Source organism: Alligator mississippiensis, chromosome 10 (genome assembly GCF_030867095.1).
Source record: "Alligator mississippiensis isolate rAllMis1 chromosome 10, rAllMis1, whole genome shotgun sequence".
Classification (NCBI taxonomy): Eukaryota; Metazoa; Chordata; order Crocodylia; family Alligatoridae; genus Alligator; species Alligator mississippiensis.
Window position 1 is genome coordinate 53,134,540 of NC_081833.1, and position 22,702 is coordinate 53,157,241.

The 22,702-nt window shown below is 39.6% G+C and overlaps 1 long non-coding RNA gene across 1 annotated transcript; it reads right to left on the bottom strand.

Annotated features, from left to right (window-relative positions):
* Positions 1–1,880: 1,880 nt before the first annotated feature.
* Positions 1,881–20,032, bottom strand: LOC109285668 (uncharacterized). Its single transcript, XR_002093477.2, has 3 exons — positions 19,876–20,032; positions 7,663–7,790; positions 1,881–3,488 (listed from the first exon to the last, which is right to left on the bottom strand). It is a non-coding gene; the product is annotated as an uncharacterized LOC109285668 (long non-coding RNA).
* Positions 20,033–22,702: the final 2,670 nt, after the last annotated feature.

The following is a 22,702-nucleotide window of genomic DNA, read 5'->3' on the forward strand; positions in this document are numbered from 1 at the left end:
TTTGGACATCTGTGGCTAAATTCTGCCTAAGCCTCATATTAAACATCTACATTCTTTTTTCTAAGCACTGGCCCTTAATCCTTTTATGGTGACATATACACGACAGGTTCTATTCCCCTCCCCTCCCCATGATCATCCATTCCCACAACAATAAGCCTATCAAACTCCTTCTTTCCCCTCTGCTTCTGTGTGAAGGGAACTTTGCTAGGGATGTGAATCATAAGCTCTTTCACTCTATTTGGAACCCTGCTAAGAGCTTTGCTAGCTCCAGCTTTTCCTTAGTTTCGGTCCCCTGCCCCTCTACTGCACCCTCTTGAGGAGATCAAAGACTTTGATAAGCTTCAATGTGAGACTGCATTTCATAGACTTTATCTCAATAATGAGCACTTTCCCCCTTTCATTATTACAAATGATATCTTCCCCAATTGATCTATTTTCCATATATTTAGTTCACGTAATTTCTTAATGGGAATTCACTTGCCATAATAAACCTTGGGTTTCATCTCTTCACCTTCTACTATTTGACACTTTTTCTTTCAGTACTAATATCACTATTTTCTGGCACCCAGTTCACTTGTGCACTTGTCTAATTTAACCTGAGTAAACACCCCATGGGTGCATCCCCACATACAGGTGTATGTGCTTGCAGTGGCAAAAATAGTAGCAGCACAAATTTGTGCTGCTACTTCTTGCTGCAGTGCACACCCCTGTACATGTGCTTTGGTGTTGGGCAAATTCCTGACCAGGCAAACTACCCTTTCTCCAATGCTCCTGGTTCCTGATGTGCTGAAGGAGCCGGAGAGCAACTAAAGGAATGGAGCAGCTCTGGCAAGCAGCCAGAGCCTCTCCCCGGAGGAACAAGCCTGTCTGCTGGTGCATACTCCTGTTGTGTGTTGTGCTGTGCCATGCCACTTTTTTCTTGCTTTTTTTGCTACCAGGATAGCAAAATTTGCCCTGCACTGCAAATATGCGGTGTGGGGGCACATTTTAAAATTCTGGATGTGGGGTTTGTGGCACTACAAATTGGTTTGTGGCACCATAAACAGCTCATGCTTCCATGTCTAGATGCAGCCCATTTGTCTTCAGGTCCAGTCACCCTTGCTATAATGCTGTCCACTGCTCCTCTGAAGAGTTGCTCTGGACTAGTGGTATTAGTATTTTATCCTTATTCAGGCTGTGCATGTTCTGCTGTTGCTTGTGAAGTGCTGTAAAGGTTAGTTCTGCATCTTCTGAGTCATTTGCTAAGTTTTATTCCAGATTCCCACAACGATCTGGTCTCTTGACAGGGGCTGAGTCAGGCCCCCAAAATTGCAAGATTAGCTCTTGAGCCTAGAGCCATCACAAACTCCTGTTTTCCCTTTCTTTTTTGTTCTGTGCTTGAAACAGCAGAGATGTTTTATTTTAAGGAATGCAGACCCGCTTAATTTTTTGTAATTTAGTTGCAAGTTTAGCTCCTCTGCCTGAGTTAATTGTAAACCATATAAGTCAAGTGTTTCAGAACTAATTACTGTCAGAAATGAGGCCACTGAGTCAATTCTGTTTTTTGACACCAAACTTTTGCATAAGTAGAGTGAAGCACTGTTCAAACCTTTCCCCCATTGTCCTTCATATTTCCAGAAAGTTTCAGTTTGGACAGAACTTTTAACTGCTTCCTTCTTCCATTCATGTATTATTTTTTGGTCATGTTATTCCTGGTGCCATGAGGTACTCACTAATCACAAAGAGCCAAGAGATGTGACAGAGGTCTGCTTCATTCTTTACTGCTTGCAGTCTATCTGATCAGCACTGAGTAACATGGGGACTCTGTATGATGTAGCAACCTATTCCAGCAGGCTTATGCCTGAGATTCTTAAAGGTACAGTTTCAGCACCCTAGCCATCTTTCAGTCAGCGCCATCATGTGTCCACTGCTCCTGTGATGTGTTGCTTTGCAGTATAGTAACTCTTGGGTTTTGTGTGATATGCTTTGCACAATTTTCTATCCAGAACAGTTTAATTCTATTTGTGTATGCTATCCCCATAATAATTGATAATTGTAGCAATGGAGATGTTACAACCAGAAAACATAAGAGAATATTGTAACAGACAAGTAGAATTATGGCTGGCTGACAACAGTAAACACAGTGGGGGAAAAGTAGTGAATTTTTATTATTTATTGATAAAGATCTAAAATTGGAGGTCCTGATGCATGCTTATTATCTAACTTATATCATCATTGTGTTTTAGTCTATGTCTGTGCTCACATGTTAACTGAAGACTGCTCAATGTTGTGGGAAACAGTATGTAGCAGAATTAGTTACAAAAATTCCTTTTCTACCCTTTTCAAGAGACTTGTTGTGTACAGTCTTGAGTGTCTGTTTGGAGGAATAGGCCTGGTTCTGCAAACATTTTGTGTGTGTAAATCTCTTGGAACCCCTAATAATAATAATAATAATAATAATAACAACAAATGTTTCCAAGATTAGGCCTGTCTCGGATACCTTGATTCCTCGCCTTCAGGTTACATCTAAGCAGTAAAAGTATCTAAAAGCCTCAGCTTCATAGATTTCTTAGACATTAGGGGCTGGAAGGGACCTCATGAGATCGAGTCCAGCCCCACTGCTGTAGGCAGGAAGTCTGCTGGGGTCAAATGATCCCAGCAAGATATGCATTCAAACACCTTTTTAATGAGTCCAGAGTAAGTGCTTGCACCACCTCTGGGGGGAGTCTGTTCCAGACCCTGGACACACAGACTGTGAATGAGTTTTTCCTTATGTCCAGTCTAAATCAGCCTTCCAGACATTTGTGGTCATTAGACCTTGTTATCCCTTGGGGAGCCCTGGTGAACAACTGTTCTCCTAGATCCTGCTGCACCCCCCCTTATATACTTATAGGCTGCCACCAAGTTCCCCTTGAGCTTTCTCTTCTCTAGGCTGAAGAGTCCCATGTCTCTCAGCCTCTCCTCATAAGGCTTGCTTTCTTGGCCTTTGATCATGCAGGTTGCTCTCCTTTGGACTCTTTCAAGCTTATCCATGTCCCCCTAAAGTGGGGGGGCCCCAAAACTGCATCCAGTACTCTAGCTGTAGTATGACTAAGGGTGAGTAGAGTGGGAGGATAACGTCCCTGGTTTTGCTTGAGGTGCATCAGCGGATGCATGCCAGAGTTTGGTCTGTGTTGCCAGCTATGGCATCACATTGGTGGCTCATGTTCATCTTGTGGTCAACCAAGACCCCCACGTCTTCTTCGACCGTAGTGCTAGTGGGTGTAGCACTGCTGAGCCTATAAGCATGATGCTGGTTCTTCATCCCAAGGTGGAGCACCCTACATTTCTCTGTGTTAAATGCCATCAGGTTTTGGTCTGTCCACCTTGCGAGCCTGTCCAGGTCAGCCTGTATCCCCAACCTGTCCTCCAATGTGACCGCTTTCCCCCATAGTTTGGTGTTGTCTGCGAACTTTGCCAGTCCGCGTCTGATGTCCAAATCCAGATAATTTATGAAGATGTTGAAGAAGCTGTAAACATAAAAATGGTTAAATACTGTTTGAAAACAAATCAGATTGAGGCTGATAGCGTGCACATTCCATTGTTGCTCATCCCAATGAACTTTGAGAAACAAAAGTTGCTCTGAGAATCAGGACTTTATCAATATAAAATAGTGTGAATGGGACACAATAATTTAAATTGAAACAAATGGGGGAAAAGTTGTTGAATTTAAATGTTGTGTTTAATCTGTGCAATTTAAAATACCTTACAAATTTTTAAATGTCACAAGAGCCCTTGGAGGGTGCTAAGGTTTATTAGAGTTAATCTGCTGGCAAAATGAATTACAGAGAAGGGCTGGTCTAAAGCACTTGATTTTCCAAAGTAACTAGTGATTTGGGGTGTATTATTTTTTTTGGGTGTCTGACCTGAGGCATCTTATTGGTGATTGTATGAAAGAATTATGCATCCAATCTTATGAAAAAGATGTTATCTTAAAAGAGTTACTCAAGTTGAGCCCTAAATAACTGAGCATCCAAAATGCATGAGCTTTGGAGAAGGTGATAAATGACTGGCTGAGAATCACACAGTGATTACATTAGGCAACAACCTGTTACAAGAACATGTAAGGGTCTGAGGTTTTTAAAACTTCCCTGAAAAACTTCAAGAAATGATAATGGGAGTGATGGGTTCTCATCACCTCTGTTACCTGCTTAGATTGTACCACTTGCAATTTAGAATTTGGTCAATCCTCCCAGGAGACTCAGGTTATTCTCACTCTATGCAGGTAAACTATGCCAAGCATCATCCTTGTGCATCTTGAAATGGCTGAAATGCTATAACTTGGACATTCTGGCTAAGTATACTAAATGACAGGTGCTAATGAAGTTAATTAATAAAGTGGTTACAAAAATGCCCTCCCAAGGACTGCAACCTTGACATGGTAGAGAAGCTTATGTTGAGGAGTTTGGAGGTTGGGTCAGCCAGCTGATTATAAAAAGAAAATACAGTGCCTCCTCCAAAACCTTCCCTCCCCCCACAAGCTGCTTAGAGACATCAGCTTCTCTTCGTCTACATAAATAAAGCCTCTTCCAATTGTTTAAATCAATACTTCTTTTTATTTGTGGATTCAGGAGAATATGTAGGTGAAACTGCTCAAAATGTGTTGCCATGTTACATACCCTTGATTAAAACCAGTTTATTTTTTGGGTTTTTTGTTTTTTGTTTTGCATAGAAATAGACATCTGAGTCACTAATTTGTTTGCCCTCTTTGAGGCTGTTGAAATGTAAAAGAGATGAATTAGCAGCCCTTGGCAATAGGGGGTCCTAATGGAGATACTGACACAGCCTTATTTATAGTACAGTGATGCTACCAGGCACTGCAGTAATACATTTCACTTAGTAAAGTTGCCCTGACTTGTTTAAGTAACAGCTGAAGCTAAAAAGCTTTTTGAAACTTATCTCAACACATCTGTACATGAATGGTGTTAATTTTAGTCCTAACCCAAATACTACACCAGTGATTGTCCAGTTATCATTCTACTTTATTTCAGAGGCATACAATTGTTTTTATCTAATCCTCTACCTTAATCCCATTAAACACACTGACAGGCACAATTGACCAATTAATAGCCCTTATGTTCTTGTTATATCATTTGTTATCCATGATGCTCTTCCTTGTTGTAATTGCCTTTCAATTTTTCATGACTCAAAATGGAAGATATACATAATGAATACAAATGGTGAACTGATTAAAAGCAACATACTTCATAAGACTAGCTAGGTTGTCATTCATGATAGAGATTTGGCAAATTCTCATGCAAACACTCATGCAAACATTCTGGATTTAATAGTTTCAACCCTACAATTTACCTTTTACATTCTCTCATTTGCTGTGCAATAGAAAAATGGAAGTCTGAAATGTTCCGCCCCCCCTACCCAAGTTTTTGGTGCATCAGGATTTTTTTTGGTGTTATCTTGAGACATTTTCAGCCTGAATTTCAGAATATATTGAATTGAGTTGACTGGGAATTGTCCTACAGAACAGTTTTTTTTCACTGGAGAATTTGGAATTGTCAATACATGTGTTGCAATGTATTTACCAGGTTTAACAAGGACAGGAGAGACCCCAGTCTACCCCTGACTAACCAATAGCTAAGTGGGAAGGGTACACACCTCAGGGAAGACAAAGGTTGAAATCTCTACTGTCTTTGATTCAGTGTATGAGCTTAATTATTTTGTATCTCAGGTGAGGAATATAACAATCAGGCAATTGGGTTTTCTGGGACAGATCTCCCTCATTTGATTTAGTGCCCTAACTTCTGGGCCATTCTAAAAGTCACTCTTTCTTCTCCAACATACCTTGCTTGTCCTAAATTTTAATAGCAAAATGTCTGAAAACTCAAAAAATGTATGGCATGAACAACATTTTCCTGGCTAACCAATGCTGAGCTCCCACTAATGACTTTATTTCTAACCATGGTACTCTAGAGTAATGTAACCTTTTGATGTGGTTTCAGCAAAAAAAAAAAAAAAAAAAAAAAAAAAAAAATTTCAGTGCAGTTTCTCATGTGCAAACTTGGACCTTAGACTTCCTGAGAGATCCATGTGAGTAGATCTCAGCTCCTAGACAAAGCCTATGTGCCTACTGACAACTGTTTACAGAACTGGGACCTTTGTAAGTACTAGATCTAGCTCTGTCAGTATGAGGACACTAGGTTTCAATTGTGGAAATTCAGATGAGCAAGTAACTTGCCTGAGATCATGCATAGTGGACCCAGGGATGGAAATCTGGGATTCTGGTCATCAGCAGATCCACAGCTGGTAGAAACTCTCATGGTTGCATTGGCTTCAGTGGCAGCTTATACCACCTGAAGGGCAGCCCAACCCCCTGGTTCTTGTTTTAGCCATGACAGATTGATGCATAAAGAAAGGTTGATATTATAGTACAGATATTAGTTGTTACAAGCCAGACTTAAGATATTTAACTGAAGATAAAACCTTGTTTTTTAATTCCTCATAATTCTGCTTTCATAGCAGAGAATAAGGTTATTATGGGCATTATTTAAGGTAGGATTTGTTATCATAAACCTTTTGAAGAAGTAAATGAAAATATGATGCAAGTTTTTACACATCTCAAGGTGAGGAGAATTTTAGCCTGAAATTAGAGACTTTAATCTGTATAATTTTGTACAATGAGCATTCAGACAAAAACTACAGTTGAAACTCACCTCTCATCAGAAGTAAAAGCAAGGAAATAATAGTGAGACTCAGGTAAGAAAATGCCATTATGCATGTTATTACCTAAATATTTTCTGTTGAACTTTCTGCCATTTACTGAGGAAATTAAGGAAAAATGACAAAGCAGCAATCATTTCCAAGTAATACTTTTTTTTTTTCTTTTCATTATCTATGATGTCTGCCCTCAGATATCCTTCATTGTTCAATTTTTCAAAACATTTCCTGTTTCAGAAAACAAGTAAGACACGTTCCATCAGAACTCTGTTCGTGTGAAGGCATGACCTTCTCCGAGGCATTGCCTACAAAATCTCATACTGGAGATCTAGCTGGAGTTATTAAATTAGCATCTTGAACATGTTATTTAATGAGAGATGACTTTTGAAAAGTTTGGTCTGGATAGACATGTAAAAATTGGGAAGCTTATCCTAATTAGTGGAATTATTTAAGAAGCTCCTTTTTTCAGTCGTCATGTCTTTCTGCCTCCTAGCCTTTACAAAGGGACAGGGGGCTGTTAATTCTTGCCTCTAGCAGACGCTTAGCTCTCATCCACTTTTTCCAACTCAACCTGAAGACATCATCCTGGAGCAGTGATTCTCAATCAGGGTGCATGGCACCCTGAGATGCTTTGAGATATTTTCAAGTGTGCAAAGGGAACCACGCAATGTTAACACAGTAATGTGTACATACATAATTCACAAGATGAAGCTAGATATTTAAAATAGGAATATATAGTGTTAAAAAACATTCTGACTTATTGAGGTCTTTCTGAGATTTTTGCAAAAAAATGCTCTTCTTTTTGTGTAGTCAAAAAACAAGTGAAAATTAAGAGCGGCCTTGACTTTAACCAGGGGTACCTTGAGTCTAAAAAAGCTTGAGAACCACTGTCCTAAGAGTCAGTTTCTTGGTCTTCTACAGCAGCTTAGCTGTTTATGGGGCCATGAGAAGAATGTACACCTTTTCTCTTACCTGGAAGAGAAATGCAGGGATTGTCATGCCACTTCATAATATTTGAATTACTTCAGATACTCCGTGATCCCACAATGCTGGCAAACATTTACATACTGCCTGGCAAAAAAGATAGTCTCTTGGGGCTCCTGCAATATAAATATTAAATAATTATACATTTTTATTAACTCCAGACCAAGCTGTACACTTTAATATGAGAGATCAATTCTCAGTTTGTGACAATAGCACCAATACTGCAGTTATCTATTAGGCTGAATGGCCAAGATCTAGTAGACAATCTTGTGTGGTCAAAACATAGATCGACTCTCCAGTGATTTTTTTTTTCAGTAACATTTTCTTATTTGTATTAATAGGTTGACTTAAAATATTAAGTTTCTGTACATGGTAATTTTAGGCACATTTTCATATGACCATCATTTATTTATTTTATAAAGCAATGGGGTAGAAGAGCTTTTCTCACTAGCAAGTGAATTAAGCTGTTGGAGCAACACATTTAATCTCAACCCAGTACAGTCCAAAAGGTTGGTCTGACATTGGCCATCACCGTAGGAAGCTGAAGTAGACTGCTGCTATTTCTTCTTGGAATCACCTACTCCATGCCAATGAAACGACACATGTAACATCCAACAGGATCATCACTGCTGGGCTGGATTCCCATTCTCTAGTAAGCATGGCTATTTTAAATCTAAACTAGGATTTGACTCAGCTTTAAATTACTGATTTATAATCTTAACACAAAAGAAGGGACAACATGAAAAGTAAAACAGCTTAAACCAAGAACAGACAATCAGGTTTAGAGGAGTTAGTAATCTACCACTGTAAAGTGTCCATACCATGTCACTTGAAATACTTGTGGAAATGTATCAAACAATGTGATATCTTGTATTAGCCAGTGAAACAAACTGAACAGTACATAAACTTCAAAGTACAGTAGCTTCTCAGATTGTTTTGTCCAAGGCTTTGATTAACTTACTCCTAGAGAAGCGGATCTGTATATAAGCCTGACACAATTACTCCATGGAGCAGATACACCAAAATTTGACGTTTAAAGCACTTAGATTTTTCTTTAATTATATTATTAAATTTAATGAATCGAGACCAGATTTTGGAATGCTTCTGTACTGTAAGTAGCATAGGAGTCCATGCATTCTTCTATTAATCACTGCAATATGATCAATGGAAGATGATGCAATTTGATATAAACAAGGGTAACAATCTGATATTTAAAATTTATCTTTAAAGATAACTAAAAGAAGCAAAACGTGTTTGTTCTTTTTTCCCCTTTCTCATGTATTGGGAAGGTATGAAAAGCTGTTCTATTTTTTAGAGGTTTTTCCCCTCTCTTATGGAAATCAAATGGCTTTCCTTAATTTTGCTGAATATTTCTTTGAAATTAGAGTTGGAAATGGACTTCTCAGCTAATAATTGAAAAAGGGAAGGGTTCAATTCTTAACAAATAAGCTTCCTCCCAACATTTTTAGGCATTTGACACAATAAAAATTAACAAAAAGCAGCAAAAAAGCAAGAGGTTTTAACAATCTAATTAAAATTTTCCTTTGTTTCCCAACTGCTAATATTTTTATTTCTTGGTACAGTGCTTGTGATGTCATAATCCTACTGACAGAGTTTTTTTTCAGAATAAAATAGGGCAAACAAAGCAAGAGCTTCTATTGTGAGAAATAAGTAGAAATGCCTACATTGCCGCTTATCCAGGTACTCCCATTGCCGTTAACATCATATAGTGCATCTCTAACATCTACAATCTCTGACTCCCTTCCTCCATCCTCCAACCTACCAGAGGAGTATCTGAATACAGGGTGTTTTTGTTTTCTCCCATTTTAGTGGATAGGATCTCTTGTCCCAGAAGGCATGGTATTTTTAATCCATGTTATTTGTAAGGCTGAGCCCTTTTTAAATGCTTTGGAATTCATTTCCTTTGTAAGTGTCTGGAATTGTCTTGAATTGTCTGATAGTTGCATGAAAAAGACATAAAACTATATAACCATAAAAACTTATTTAGACACCCCAAACAAAATTAATGCCATATTATTTTAGTTTATTTTTCCTAGTGGAGTACAGATTGGTCTTCCTGCTTTGATATTTATTTATACCAAAGAACTACAAGAACATAAATGCCACTCTTGGGATAATGCTAATGCTAGGTTTGGGTGGAATATACATTGCAGCTGCCTTCATTTGCAATAAAATGAAAAAGTGTTTAGGTATAATTCTCCTAATAAAGGATAAAGTTGAAGGTCAAGTGTAATCTTCAGAGTGAATGTGTGAGAATGGACCTGAAACAGTGTAGTTTTGCAGAAAAGGTTTTCTTAAAATATCAAATAACTAAGAAGGGACAAAATGAAATACAGTTATTTTGGTTTTGTTCTTCCCCTCTCTTCAGGGCCACTTAAAGATTCTGTGCTGTTCCAGACTTTGGTCCTCATATGAAAAATTAATGCGTATTTTCTTTTGCTAGACAGAAAGGCTTCTTACTTTGCACATGATTAACAAAGAAAACTCAGTGCAGGAGCGAGATACACAGTAGGGCATGGTTTTCTCCCAGGCCTGCGCACAGCTTTGCCCCAGAACATTTACTGACATGGGAAAACACCCACTTTTATCTAAAGACCATTAAATAGACAGGATATGCACAGGGCAGTACATACTAAATAACAAGAAACAGATTCCTGACAAAGGAAAATGTCAACCAAAATAAACAAACATCCCAGCAGCAAGCTGACCAGGCACCATGCATGCAGGCTGTTTAAAGTCTGCTGCAGAACCAAGTGTAATCTTACCTTTCCGCTAGATATTATGTGGAAGTAGATTACCATCCGAGGGTCTATGAGCAGCAGAAGTAAATTTGAAGACACTTATGGGGATTTTATATCTTGACTTTTGAGATCAGCATTGGAAATCAGTGAAATTCTGATTGCTGCTTTGGTTACTTTTTTTTTTTTTTTTTTTTTAAATCTGCAAACTATCATCAATGGTTCGAGAGCTGAGTACCTGAGAGATGGCCTCTTTCCTTCTGGCAATCCTATAAGGGAAATCAGGAGGGGCATACCCTGGCAGTATTCTGGTTTAACCACAAGCAACCTTCAGACAATAGGCTGCATAGGCCCCAGAGCTTTGAAACATTGTTCTTGCTTTGCCCTTACAGACAGATGAGTCTGTGCATCTTGGAGTCCTAGAAAGCCTATCTGCTATGTGAGGTTCTCAACAGGAGAGTGTGACAAACTCTGACAGTGTTATAATGTTTCTGGATTAAATGTGTTCATGTTGCTTCGCTGACTAGATTGTACATGGAGAAAGAAGGGCCAATAGATCTATTACTAGAATCCAGAGATGCCAGCATGCTGGACAAAACCATGATGTATATCCAGCAACAAAGAATTGAATAGGTTCATTGACACCTCCATAAATATCCCTAGAGGCCACCCAGCAGCAGGGAGATATGTACCAAACAGTAGACAGAGCAGGCTGAAAAAGAAGGTGACCTCTATAAAGGCTGGAGAGAGAACAGCCCAGCTAACTATGGAGAGCTTGGAGATGTGTTGGTTAGATTGTGGACAGAGGGACTGCTTAACCCTTTGGGAGGGGTAACATCTTCTTGCTGTGTGAGCTTTACCCAAGAAATGCTTTTACTGAAGAGGGTGGTTAGTTGTAGTGGTCTAAGGACATAGGAAGACAAGGTTCTTTGGGTAAATAAAGAAAAAGATATCACGTTTACCCAAAGAACCTTGTTTTTACTGAAGAGGAGCTCTCTCTGCTTTGCTACTTGGAACTCAAGGTGCACTCCTTTCTCCTTTGACAAAGGAGTCCTTCTCTCAGGAGCTTAACTGGAAGGTTTCTCCCTGTGGGAAGGCCACAGGTGACTAATGAGGATCAGGGAATGAATGGCCAAGTCTTGCAGGCAGAGCCAGGGACAATCTTGCTCAAGGAACCGTGCCTCATTGGGTTTCAGGGAGTACTCAAGAGGCCAGACAAAGCCAGGGGTCTCAAGAAAGTGTTCTTCTAATAGAATCCATGACACCCAGTGAAAGTATACATTTAAAAGGATATCGGAATAAGGTGGGATTGTGTTTACTAATTCTGGTACTGTGAGGATAGAGATGAGTTTGTTACTGGCTTAATTGAATGATTTACCACCCATATTCATCAAGACCATTTTACAGATTTCTATAAAAGCAGTTAAAAAGAAAAAGGTGAGTGAGTTTATAAATCTATGGCCAAACCCCAGCAGTTGGGTTCAGTTTTGTTTCTCAAAGACTGTATTGTCTTTAAATATAAAAGAAACCATTTCAGACTCAGAGATGAACTGGACTTGAATGGCTATATTCCAAAGTATGAGGCAGAGATGAATGAACGATGTATAACTTAGTTTGAAATGAAAAAGCAATTCACTGATTCATCTATGCAACTTGTTTTCCTTATGCATTGCTCCTTTGGGTGAGAGGAGAGCACTAGTAGTGTTAACTGAACTTTCTTGTTTCTGGGGCAAATTAAATCTATTGAAAGCTGAAGTCAAAAGGAGTTGGAACTTTGCAGTGGAGTGCAAAGTCTATTTGATTTTGTACAGCTGTTTGTTGTGGTACAATTTTTCTTACAGATTCTCTTTTCAGGAAGGTCTTTTAGGTTGTTGAATATATCAGCTTTTGAAAGGCCTGAAGCCACAAGCAAATCAGTGGTTAATGGCACTTTTGAGCTTTTCTGAATCTCTTTATATTTTTTTAGTTTAATTTGATTCCAGTTTGTTGGCTCCAGCACTTTTTTTACAGTTCTCTTGAAGCTTGCCTACCTGAAGCTGTGGCACTGAAACACGTTAACTATTGTACATTTATAGAAACCAGGTTAGATGAGTGATTGAACTGGCTAACTGCCACTTTCTCAGCAATTATTTTTTTGTCCTTGTGGAGTTTTAGATCATATCCCTCTAGAAACTCAGTGTGTGTTTTTCATATTGTTGTTATGAACATGTTGATATTACAGTAATGATTTTTTGATATTTGATAATAAAAACTTTGATATGATAGCAGTAGAAGCCTCAGAGTAGCTTTCATAATCTATTGAGTAGCTTTCATAATCTTTGACTTTTTCACCATTAGGTTTTTATTTTATGGGGATTTCTCTCAATGCTTTTGACCACTGTGGGTGCATCTACATGAGACGCTACTGCATGGTAGTGTTTGCGGGCACTAACCATGATATGATGCTATTGAGCAGCAGTAATGACTGTGCAGTCCGCTGCTCGTGTAGAGGCAGCCTGTGTGCACAACAAATGTCTGCATATTACATTGTACAAAAGGCAAATATGTTGAAATTATCCTGCCAAGTGGTGGTAGGTGAATGCAAAGCAGCATTCCTGAGTCTGGTCCTAAACCATTACATTCACTGGGAGCCTTGCCATTGATTATTTTGGGCAGAAGATCAAGCCTTACTGGGGGTGGCAAGGATGGTTCTGGGGCATGGAAGATATGTTCTGACCTGCAAATGAAGTTTTAAGTTAACTTCTAGGTTTAGAAATCAGTATAATTTATATATTTCAGGCTGCAATTTCTTTAGGGCAAGGGCTGTCGTCTTACATCTTTTGCAAAATGTCTCGAACTTTTGTATAGTAAAAATACAAACTGATAAGTAATTATAATACAAATGAAAACAGTCCTCTTGTAGAGATCCAGCTGAGGATGATAAATTCAAGTGAGGCAATAGACTCCAGTTCATTATCTTCAACATAGCAGTTTTCCACAGATAGGAAAGTGACATATGAAAAGAAGTTTAGAGACAAGACAGGATGAGATCTTTGGCTAACTTATGAGGTTCAGGACTATGACAGCTAAATAAGGGAACAACCTTCAGTATTAGAGTGATCACTAATTAAATGTTAACATTTATCCAGATATGTGATGCCTAAATTCCAGATACTGCAGCTGTGAATATTTGTGAGAAAGTAGAACAATATTGATAAGAGAGCTCAAGTGCTGCAAACTCTCTTATCCTTTATCACCTACAGGGTAGGGCCTCCTAGGAACTGAGTTCAAATCCCCTCAGAGAGAGGAGGCAACTGAACCCTTATATTCTACCTTCTGTGTGTCTGAATCACTAAACTACTGGATGAAAGGGGACATACTTTCAATCTCCCCAAGAGTTTTTTTTAATATAGTTCAAAACAAGACATTTCAGTTCTGGTTGAACAGAGTGTTTCAAGCTGATTTTATAGCTCAGCAAGGACAAAAAAAAAATCTCGGCTGGGACAAACCAAATTTATTTTTTGATTTTTAGCAGGTCAGCAGCCAAGCTAGGGAAAAACTATTTGTACAGTACTTTTATCTCACATCTACTGCCAGTACACTCCCTAGTCCAATCGAATGCCTACTGCCTATACACAGTCTTTCAGAATGAAAGGTGAACTCTTCAGGTTCTTTAAGAATATGGTAAGAAATAAGTTATATAGTGTGGTAAGCATGAGCATCCCCCATAAGTTGTAAATATGTGATATACTTGGGACATGTCTGAAATGCCCCCAAACATTTAACAGCCTTCCCCTTCCTATTCAGTTTCATGGCTTACCTGCAGGTGGTGCATCCCATTGTTACTCATTCTGCAGGTCTTACTGCTGGATTTGTTTCAGATAAGAATGCACTTTTCAGTCACAAAATGGATTCTCTTTCTTTTGATTAAAATCCTCTCCTCTTGTGCTATCTTTTCCACAGCCCATCCTTCCCTCTGCCAGGTTCCCTTGTATATGCATTTCTGTTTAAACCCCTGAATGTCAGGACATGTAGGATCTCGCCTCCTTATCTCTGCCCATCTGTCCACAAATGTAATAATCTTTGCAGTCAGTCCCAAATTAATTCTTCTTTTATTGCGTCTGTCTCTCAGTCAACCCACAACACCACATACGGTTTTATTACTACTGCCATTTACCAGAGCGTGATGCCAAGGGAGTTAATGTACAAACTGGGAATAAAATGTGGGGCATATAAATATACCCAAAGTATTCAAATGATGCATTTTTTTAATCTTTGAGAAGGCAGTAGTGCCTGGCCCATAGCACCTGTTTTGCTTCTTTCTGTATTAGACTGTAAATGCAAATAAAAACATTTTCACAGAGAAGCCTGTTCAGTTACAGAACCTGTTATACACCCAACACTCCCCCTGACCAGCCCTGCCACACATAAATGTGACAGAGTTAGATTGGCTTTCATTGAGAAGGATATCTCCTTTGAAAGTCAGATTAAGAAAAAGAACAATCATAATCCATCCCAGAAAAGGTATCTTTATAAATGACTCATTCTAATCTTTATCTTATTTGTAGGGCATTTAACAAAAAGGGTTCCTGGGAATCAAATTTTAAATCTACTAGTTCTAGCGGGCCTGCATTCTGAGGTGCAGATATAAAGGTGGCTTCAAGCTCATCTTTGTAGTCAACTGACCAACTGCTGCTCTTTGTCCTGTTCTGTTATACTAGACTGAGTGCTGAGCTGCTTTAATGTATTATTCTAGACTGCAACCACTAGAAGATGAAAACGCAGCTGAAAAAGCAGCACCGCACAGGGTGTCCTGGCCATAACCCTTTTACCCCATTATATTATGCTGGAAGCAGGAAGGTTTTCAGGGCATATACTCTTATTTAAAAGAATGGAATTTGTGCGTTAGTGAAAGCGATGCTGAGAGAAGCAGGGCATTCTGATGGGCCATCCCCACCTATACATGTAGTTACTTGTAGACAATTTGTAACCGTGTAAGTGGATGTTCTGTATCTGCATGACTAGACTTAAAAGCTTTATGAAGCTCTTCATTCAGTTCACTGATGACCTTAAGAGATTCTATTGCATTTGCTAGCAGTTGTGTAGTATATGCATTACCATACCAGGCATTAAAGCTTCCATGTATTGGAAAAGTAATTTACCTTGTTAGACCTCACATGGAAAAATACAAACATTTCATAAAGAAAAGTAAGGAAGAGTGTTTTCAGCCTATTGATTCTACATTCTAGGCTGCTGAAAACCTAAATAGACCTCCCAACTAGAAAGATTGAGCAAAATGGACATTACAATGAGAGAGACTTTGGGGATTTATTGATTAGACACAAAAGCACTAAATAAGCTATATCAATGAAAATAGTATTTTCTCTCGTTGTTTTTGTTATTTGTATAAAAAGATATGGCTTCAGCTGGGGAAGCCAAGTCATTTTAATACACAGACTACACCTGTCCCAGATCTATTGTTTTCACTTGCTGCCATATTGTGGATCCCTCAGGATTCCAGCTTTCTGCCCAGCTGCCATGGAAATATTGCTTGTTACCAGTGATATGCAGAATATACACAAGGCATTTCCAGCACATCAGATATAGAACACTATTCTTCAAAAGGCTACCAAATTTTTTTGTCTTAAAAAAGAAAAAAAAATCTAACAAATTAATCTCCTTGAATTAAGTAGACTTGCAGCATATTGTCCATCTATTTCAGGGGCAGACAATTATTTTGGATGGAGGGCTGCTTAATGAGGTTAGGTGAGCTGTCCAGGGCTGCATGGGTAGCCCTGCCCCTTGACAGTTGCCCCGCCCGTGGCTGCCATCTTTGGCCCATAAGTCCCTCCCTTAACCCCTGAACTTTTCCACCAGAAGTGCCTCCCTTTGACCCCCAGAAATACTCCTTTTGGGAGGGGGGAGCTGCCATCTTAGAACCAGAAAAAAAACCAAATCATACACTAAAGGTCAAACAACTACTTTAAATTATTACAAAAAATATTTTTGTCATGTTTTGTGTTTGTGTACTGTATCTAGAGGTGATTGCATAATAACTCAAACATAAATTCTTAGTTTTATATTGTGTATGGGGGTGTGGTTGATTGTGTGTGGGTGGGTGTGTAGGTGGTGGTGGGGTGTATGGTGGAGTGTATGGTGGGGAGGTGTGTGTGTATATTGGGGTCTGGGGGTGTGGGTGGGGTGTGCAGGAGTTCATGAGGGGGTGTGGCTGTGTGTGGGGGCATAGGGTATGTTGGGGGGTTGTGTGGCATTTGTGGGGTGTAGGTGCATGGATCTGAAACACACTATCTTCTCCTGCAGTCAACGTAGACAACATTGTGTGTGTGTGTGTGTGTGTGTGTGTGTGTGTGTGTGTGGAGCCCCTGCTCCATGCTTCCCCCATGTGGGAGCAGCAGGTGTGGGAGCTGGTGCCTGGCTCTGGCCAGCACTGCACGTTGCAGTGAGGAGTGCAGCCTCCGCTGGGCCTGTTGTTTTCTGGCACTCCCCATACTTGTGGGGCACAGGAGAGAAGCCCCAGGCACTGGAGTCAGCTGCTTTCCCCATCCCAGCCCACTCCAGAGCTTGGAATTTCTCTCTTGGGCCCCACGAGTATGGGGAGCACCAGGGAAACAAATGGCCCGGCAGGAGCTGTGCTCCTCGCAGTGCTGGCCAGATCCAGGAGCCAGGCACCAGCACTGAGCAGAATGTCTCCCCCCACCCCACAGTGCTTCCTGCTGCCTGCCAGGGCTGCGTACCATGGGGGGAGTGGCAGGGGGTCCCCATACCCCCTCCCTCACACCCACATGGTGCCCAGCCAAGCTCCCTGCTGCTGCTGCCCCCTTGGGCGAGGGCTCCATGCTGCAGCCAGCCCCAGCTCCAAGCTCCATGGTCCTGCCCAGCTGCAGCCCTATCCCCTGCTTCCCTACCTGCTGCCCGGAGGGAGCGGGATGCCAGGGAATCCTGCAGCAGCAGCTCCACCCCACGCTAGCGGGGCAGGGCCCTTCCACCCATGTGGGTGGGAGTGAAGCATAACAGGCTATGTTGGAGTTGGGTGTATCTACATCACTGCCACCCTTGTGGGCGGAAGGACTGGATGGGGTACAATTCATTGGGACGTGCTGCAGGCTGGATGAAAGTGCCTGGTGGGATGGATGCTGTATTTTGCCCACCCCTGATCTATTTGCCTGACACCTGACTTGCAGTGTTTGAAACTGCCAAATGAATTTTTGTGTTTGTTTCTTGTATATGTTTGTTTCCTCTTTTCAGAAATATTCGTACTATCAATCTCCACCATTTGAATATGATGAGGTACTGCCCTACAATAATAAAATAGCATCTAAAAATATTTTAATATAAAATGTTAATGTATATAAAATATAATATAAAATATTTTTATTTTAATAAAGAAATATAGAGAATAATAATTAACAAATAAATAAACCAACTTTCAGAACTTTTCTTCACCTTCTGACTTTTTTGAGCCTTGGGATAATATTTAAAAAAAAATATTTGGAACAATTTGGGATAGAAACTTATTTTAAGAAAAAATCTTATATTGTCACATATTTGCATGACTCCAGAAACTGAGGCCTTAAGAACACCACCAAGTATCACAAAAGCAGGCAATACTGAATAGATTATAAATGTTCCTAGACAATTTTGTAATAAAACTTTTATATAATAGTGAAGAAACTCTCTGAAATATCTTTATGGCATCCTCTTTTTTGACTTTGTTATGAACTGGTAGAGTAGCTCATTAGAAACAAACAATTGCAGTCACCAGCAGGATATTGTTCATAGCCAGAAATCAAAATACATTTAATATAGCCTAGAAAACAAAGACTACATGAGCCCTGGATAAAAGCTTCTTAATATATGCAGGGGTGTACTTGGTAGCCATGTTGGTCTGAGACAAAAAGACATACAAAAAACTAGAACTCTTGGTTCCAAAATGATACCTTTTATTAGACCAACTGGAAAATGACAAGAAAAAGGACAATTTTCTTGCCATTTTCCAGTCGGTCTAATAAAAGGTATCATTTTGGAACCAAGAGTTCTAGTTTTTTGTATGTCCTAATATATGTTGCATTTAAGAATATAAACCCACTGTAACAGTACATTGGACCCTGGGCACATGTCCATAGCCCACTGCCTGCTACGGGTTCTCTTAAACTGGGATTTGTGGCTGCAGGACACATGAGCAGAAGCATGAAACCTACTGTACACATACTATTAAGCTTCTCATTGTTCAGACATAGAAGAAACCCAGGGTCCCATCTCCATCTTGGAGGTGGAAAGAGCTCTCCATGGGGCCAGATGGATCATCTGTGATAGAGGCCAGAAACTGGGAATGCCTTACCTTGGGTCTCTTAATTGTAAACCAACAGTCCTGTCCCTGGCTACTGTGCCAAAAGGTGGCTCTGCTGAAAGACCTAGGAGGCAGGCTGAAGAGAATGCTGCACTAGTAAGAGACTATGGGCATTTCTGTACCATAAGCTGACTGTAAGCTGACTGTGCTAGACAGTACTACTTAAACATGTTGTGTTGGTTTGTGTGGACTACCTCCTAAACCAGAAGCAGCACAACATACGTTTTGGGTGACCATGCCTACTTGCAGGGTTGCTTGGATGGGGCTACACTGGGCTGTTTCATAAACCAGACGTGTCCGCAGCAGCACAGTGTGTTTTGAGGGTACCACTGCTTGGCACAGTCAATTTACCATGTAGGTCTGGCTTGAGCCAGACAGAAGACTGAATTATAAAACCTAGAGGAGGCTCTGAGACTCTTTTTCAATGAGTGAGCGAAAGGATGAAGACCCAAATCCTTAAAGATACGTAAGTGACTAACTCCTATTTATGCACCTTAATCCCACTGAACACAATGGAAGTTAAGCACCTAAATTCATCTGAGGATCTGAGTGTGAATTTCCAAGGGCAAAAAAATCTCTTTTTATTTATGAACCCTTCCTGCTGCTCCAGTATAAGGCATGATTATGCTTGTGTGTGTTTGTTAAACAAGCAGCAAGCAGGTGATGTTAGCTGAATTATGAAGGTGAGTGTGCATTCCCCAGGGAACTACCAGAGGAGTATGAGGCACCAGGCACAAGGCTGAAGGCCACAATGGCTAGCACACCCACACAAAGGATATGAGCATGATTTCAAACAAAAAACCTTTCAGTAATGAATAAAGGTCATTGGTGATTAATTCTGTTTTATGTATTGAGACTACATATAAAGTTTAGTTCATGTATGGTTTCATTTGTTACTACATAAGGTCAGAGAGAAACATCTCTTTTCTTTACAAAATTAAAAAGCCATACTGAATAAAATCCATATTGAAGTCATGCAATCAAAATGAATTGCAGCATTATAAACAACTGCTACCTTCAGGGTGCAAAGTGAAGTTGTAGCAACAAAATATTCCCATGAAGTTGCTACCATCAACATCTTTATCCCCTGCTCACCAGTTCAGGATGTTTGTGAAAAGAAGGGCTTCTCTGAAACACAGATTAAATTACATATCACTGATGATGTCAGTTATAGCTCTTGATGGTAACACTTGCAAGACAGCTTAGAGCACTCCTTACAAATGGGCCCTGTGAAAAAAATAAATATTTTAAACAGAAGCAGACATTAGAAATATTGAAGTAGGTTTCATGGCTGCATGCATGGCGTGCATAATGGGACATGGGGAAACATCCACGAGGTAACAACATGGCTGTGAATTCCAAAGTGCTACCCATTGAGATCTATAGGAATGCAGGGGTCCAATACATGTACTCTTCCGGCAGGGTCCTCCCTTTTTACCCACAGTAGCCTGACTCCCTTAGGAACTAGGTTCTTGCAGGTATAATTCTGTGTGACTGTGCCCTTTTCTGGCTCAGAGATAGGATGGAAGCTACAAAAGGCTGTTAGCAGGGGGAGGCCTACAGGAGTTCACTAGTAAAAATCCATCAGATCTTGGAAAGAATGAGTCAGAAAGTGTAGTTTTCAAATGCATAAAAAATCAGCATAGCTCTATATACACAGATTTGGTGTGGATACACTCTGAGGGGTTCTAAGTGGGCAGGAAGGGAAACCAGGAAAAAAACAGGGATGCTGAATACAGTAGCTGTTCTCCTCTGCTGCCCCATTTTTGTCTTCTTTTATATCCCTTTGCTAGCGGGTAGGATGTCAAGAATAGGACTTATTTTTTCCCCTAACAAAACAGGACCAAAAGCATCACACTAAAAATCAAGTGAATGTTATGGTTTTAAACTAGAGATCCACTTCTTAACTGTGTCTAGTTCCTTGGAGCCTGATTCAGCTACAATTACAGTCAGTACAAGTACAGCGTGAAATTCTGTTTGGAATCTCACCCTAAGCACCATTCTTCATGTGTACCATTACCAGGTCCCACGAAAGTGGGGCTTCTCACAGCTCTATTTATATGGGTCTTACTGTAAAACTGGGGCCTTAATATATGAGATTTTTTTCCCCCTCAACATGATAAATAATTGTATACAGTTGATTAACTTAGGCAAATAATCTTCACCTTTGAAGGGCCTTGTTTATATAAACTTTAATACAAATCTCACATTACTTATTTGTGCAATTTACTGGATGAAAATTCTGTGTCAGTAATCTGCACATGGAAGCTGAGAATTGCATGGCATTTTAATTCATTTGCATATTGAAGTAACTTTCATTTTGAATCCAGTGTAAAGCTACAAACAATATAAAAAAAACAAGATTGTTTAAAAGATTTAACGCCTACTTGGCAAAACATTCACAAGCATTTTAAAAGCACTTTCGTAAGCCAAAAATTCTAGTTTTAGTTTATTTTCTCAATAGCTTGACAAATGATACTTCAGTTACCTGTGGAGAATAAATATGATCTTTTCCAGGCATTGCCAAATTAACAGTTCCGAAGAGTAATTAGGAATATCCAGAAGTAGCTACTGATGTATGGCATTAAGTTAGTAAAACATGTACCAAGGATTACAGCAGTAGATTGTGATCTGATAAGAGGCCTAATTTGCACTTTGATTTACATGTCTTATCACTAGTGAAGTGAAAACAAACAAATAGAACTGACAACACACAGCACAGAATTGTTGCAATTATCCCTACAATAACCACCATGCACCAAAGCATATTAGAAAGAATGAATTCAGCAGCCCCCTCCCTTCCGCTGCTGCTCCTGTGGTGTCCATTCACTTGTTCATCTCTACTTATGCTCCTGAATATACCCGTGCTTTCATTCAGCACTAAATCATCACGGTTCAGCTTTCACTTACCACAGGGCAAAAGTGGGCACTTTCTGTCATGAGATGAAAAATAGAGAGTATTTCATTGATTTACATGCTTAATGATCTTATAATTAAATTGTACAGACTTGATGAGTATTACATACCAGACCTCAAAGCTAACTTAATTGTAACCACCTACAGATCTTATTTTAGTTTGCTTGTAAAAGTATCATACCAGCAAAGTTCCACGTCATTGCAAATGGCTTATTTCAATAATAACTGGCTGATGCTCAAAATTACTGAAAGTTGTGCTTGATTACAGCTGCCAAACCCAATAATGATTTCTTAACAGCAAAAATACTTTATAAAAAATGACTTTCCCAGTGTGGTGAAGAATGCTAGGATCCAAATAGACTACCCTTAGCTTGCCAGAATTTTTTTTTTTTCAAAAACAGAGTGTTTTTATTACATTTCACTCGTATGTGCATAATTAAACTGTGTCATTGCCCATAATTCAAAACAGTAAGTTGGAGGAAAGAAAGAGAACTGAAGTTGGTAAGATCCGGTCATAAGAATGATGATGCATAAGATGTAAGTACACTTTATTCATACTACATTTCAATGTGTTATATGTTAAGAGTTGTCTTTATGATTTGGGGCCACATAACTCATGCCACTGTTTATGCAATATGCAAGTGTAAAAAAGGAAAAAGCCTCTAAAGCTTTACTCATTTGACTGACTCACTCCAAAGCAATGCTATAGCTTGTAAGTATTTGTTAAAGTAAAATAACAGAAACATAATACTTTGAGCTTTTCACCCATAAAACCTCAGATGGTTCATTTACTCTCAGAGATGAGCATATGACATGTATCCCTATTTTGGGATAAAGACATAAAGAAGTTAGGTAACTGGGCCAAGATCATACAGCAAGTCAGTGGGAAAAATTAGAAATAGCACTCACAGTCCAGCGTCCTCTCCACAAGACTGCCCTGTTACACAGCTGCTTCCAGATCCCTTTGATCAAGTAGTACAAAAGGACTTGCATGCAAGTAAGAATC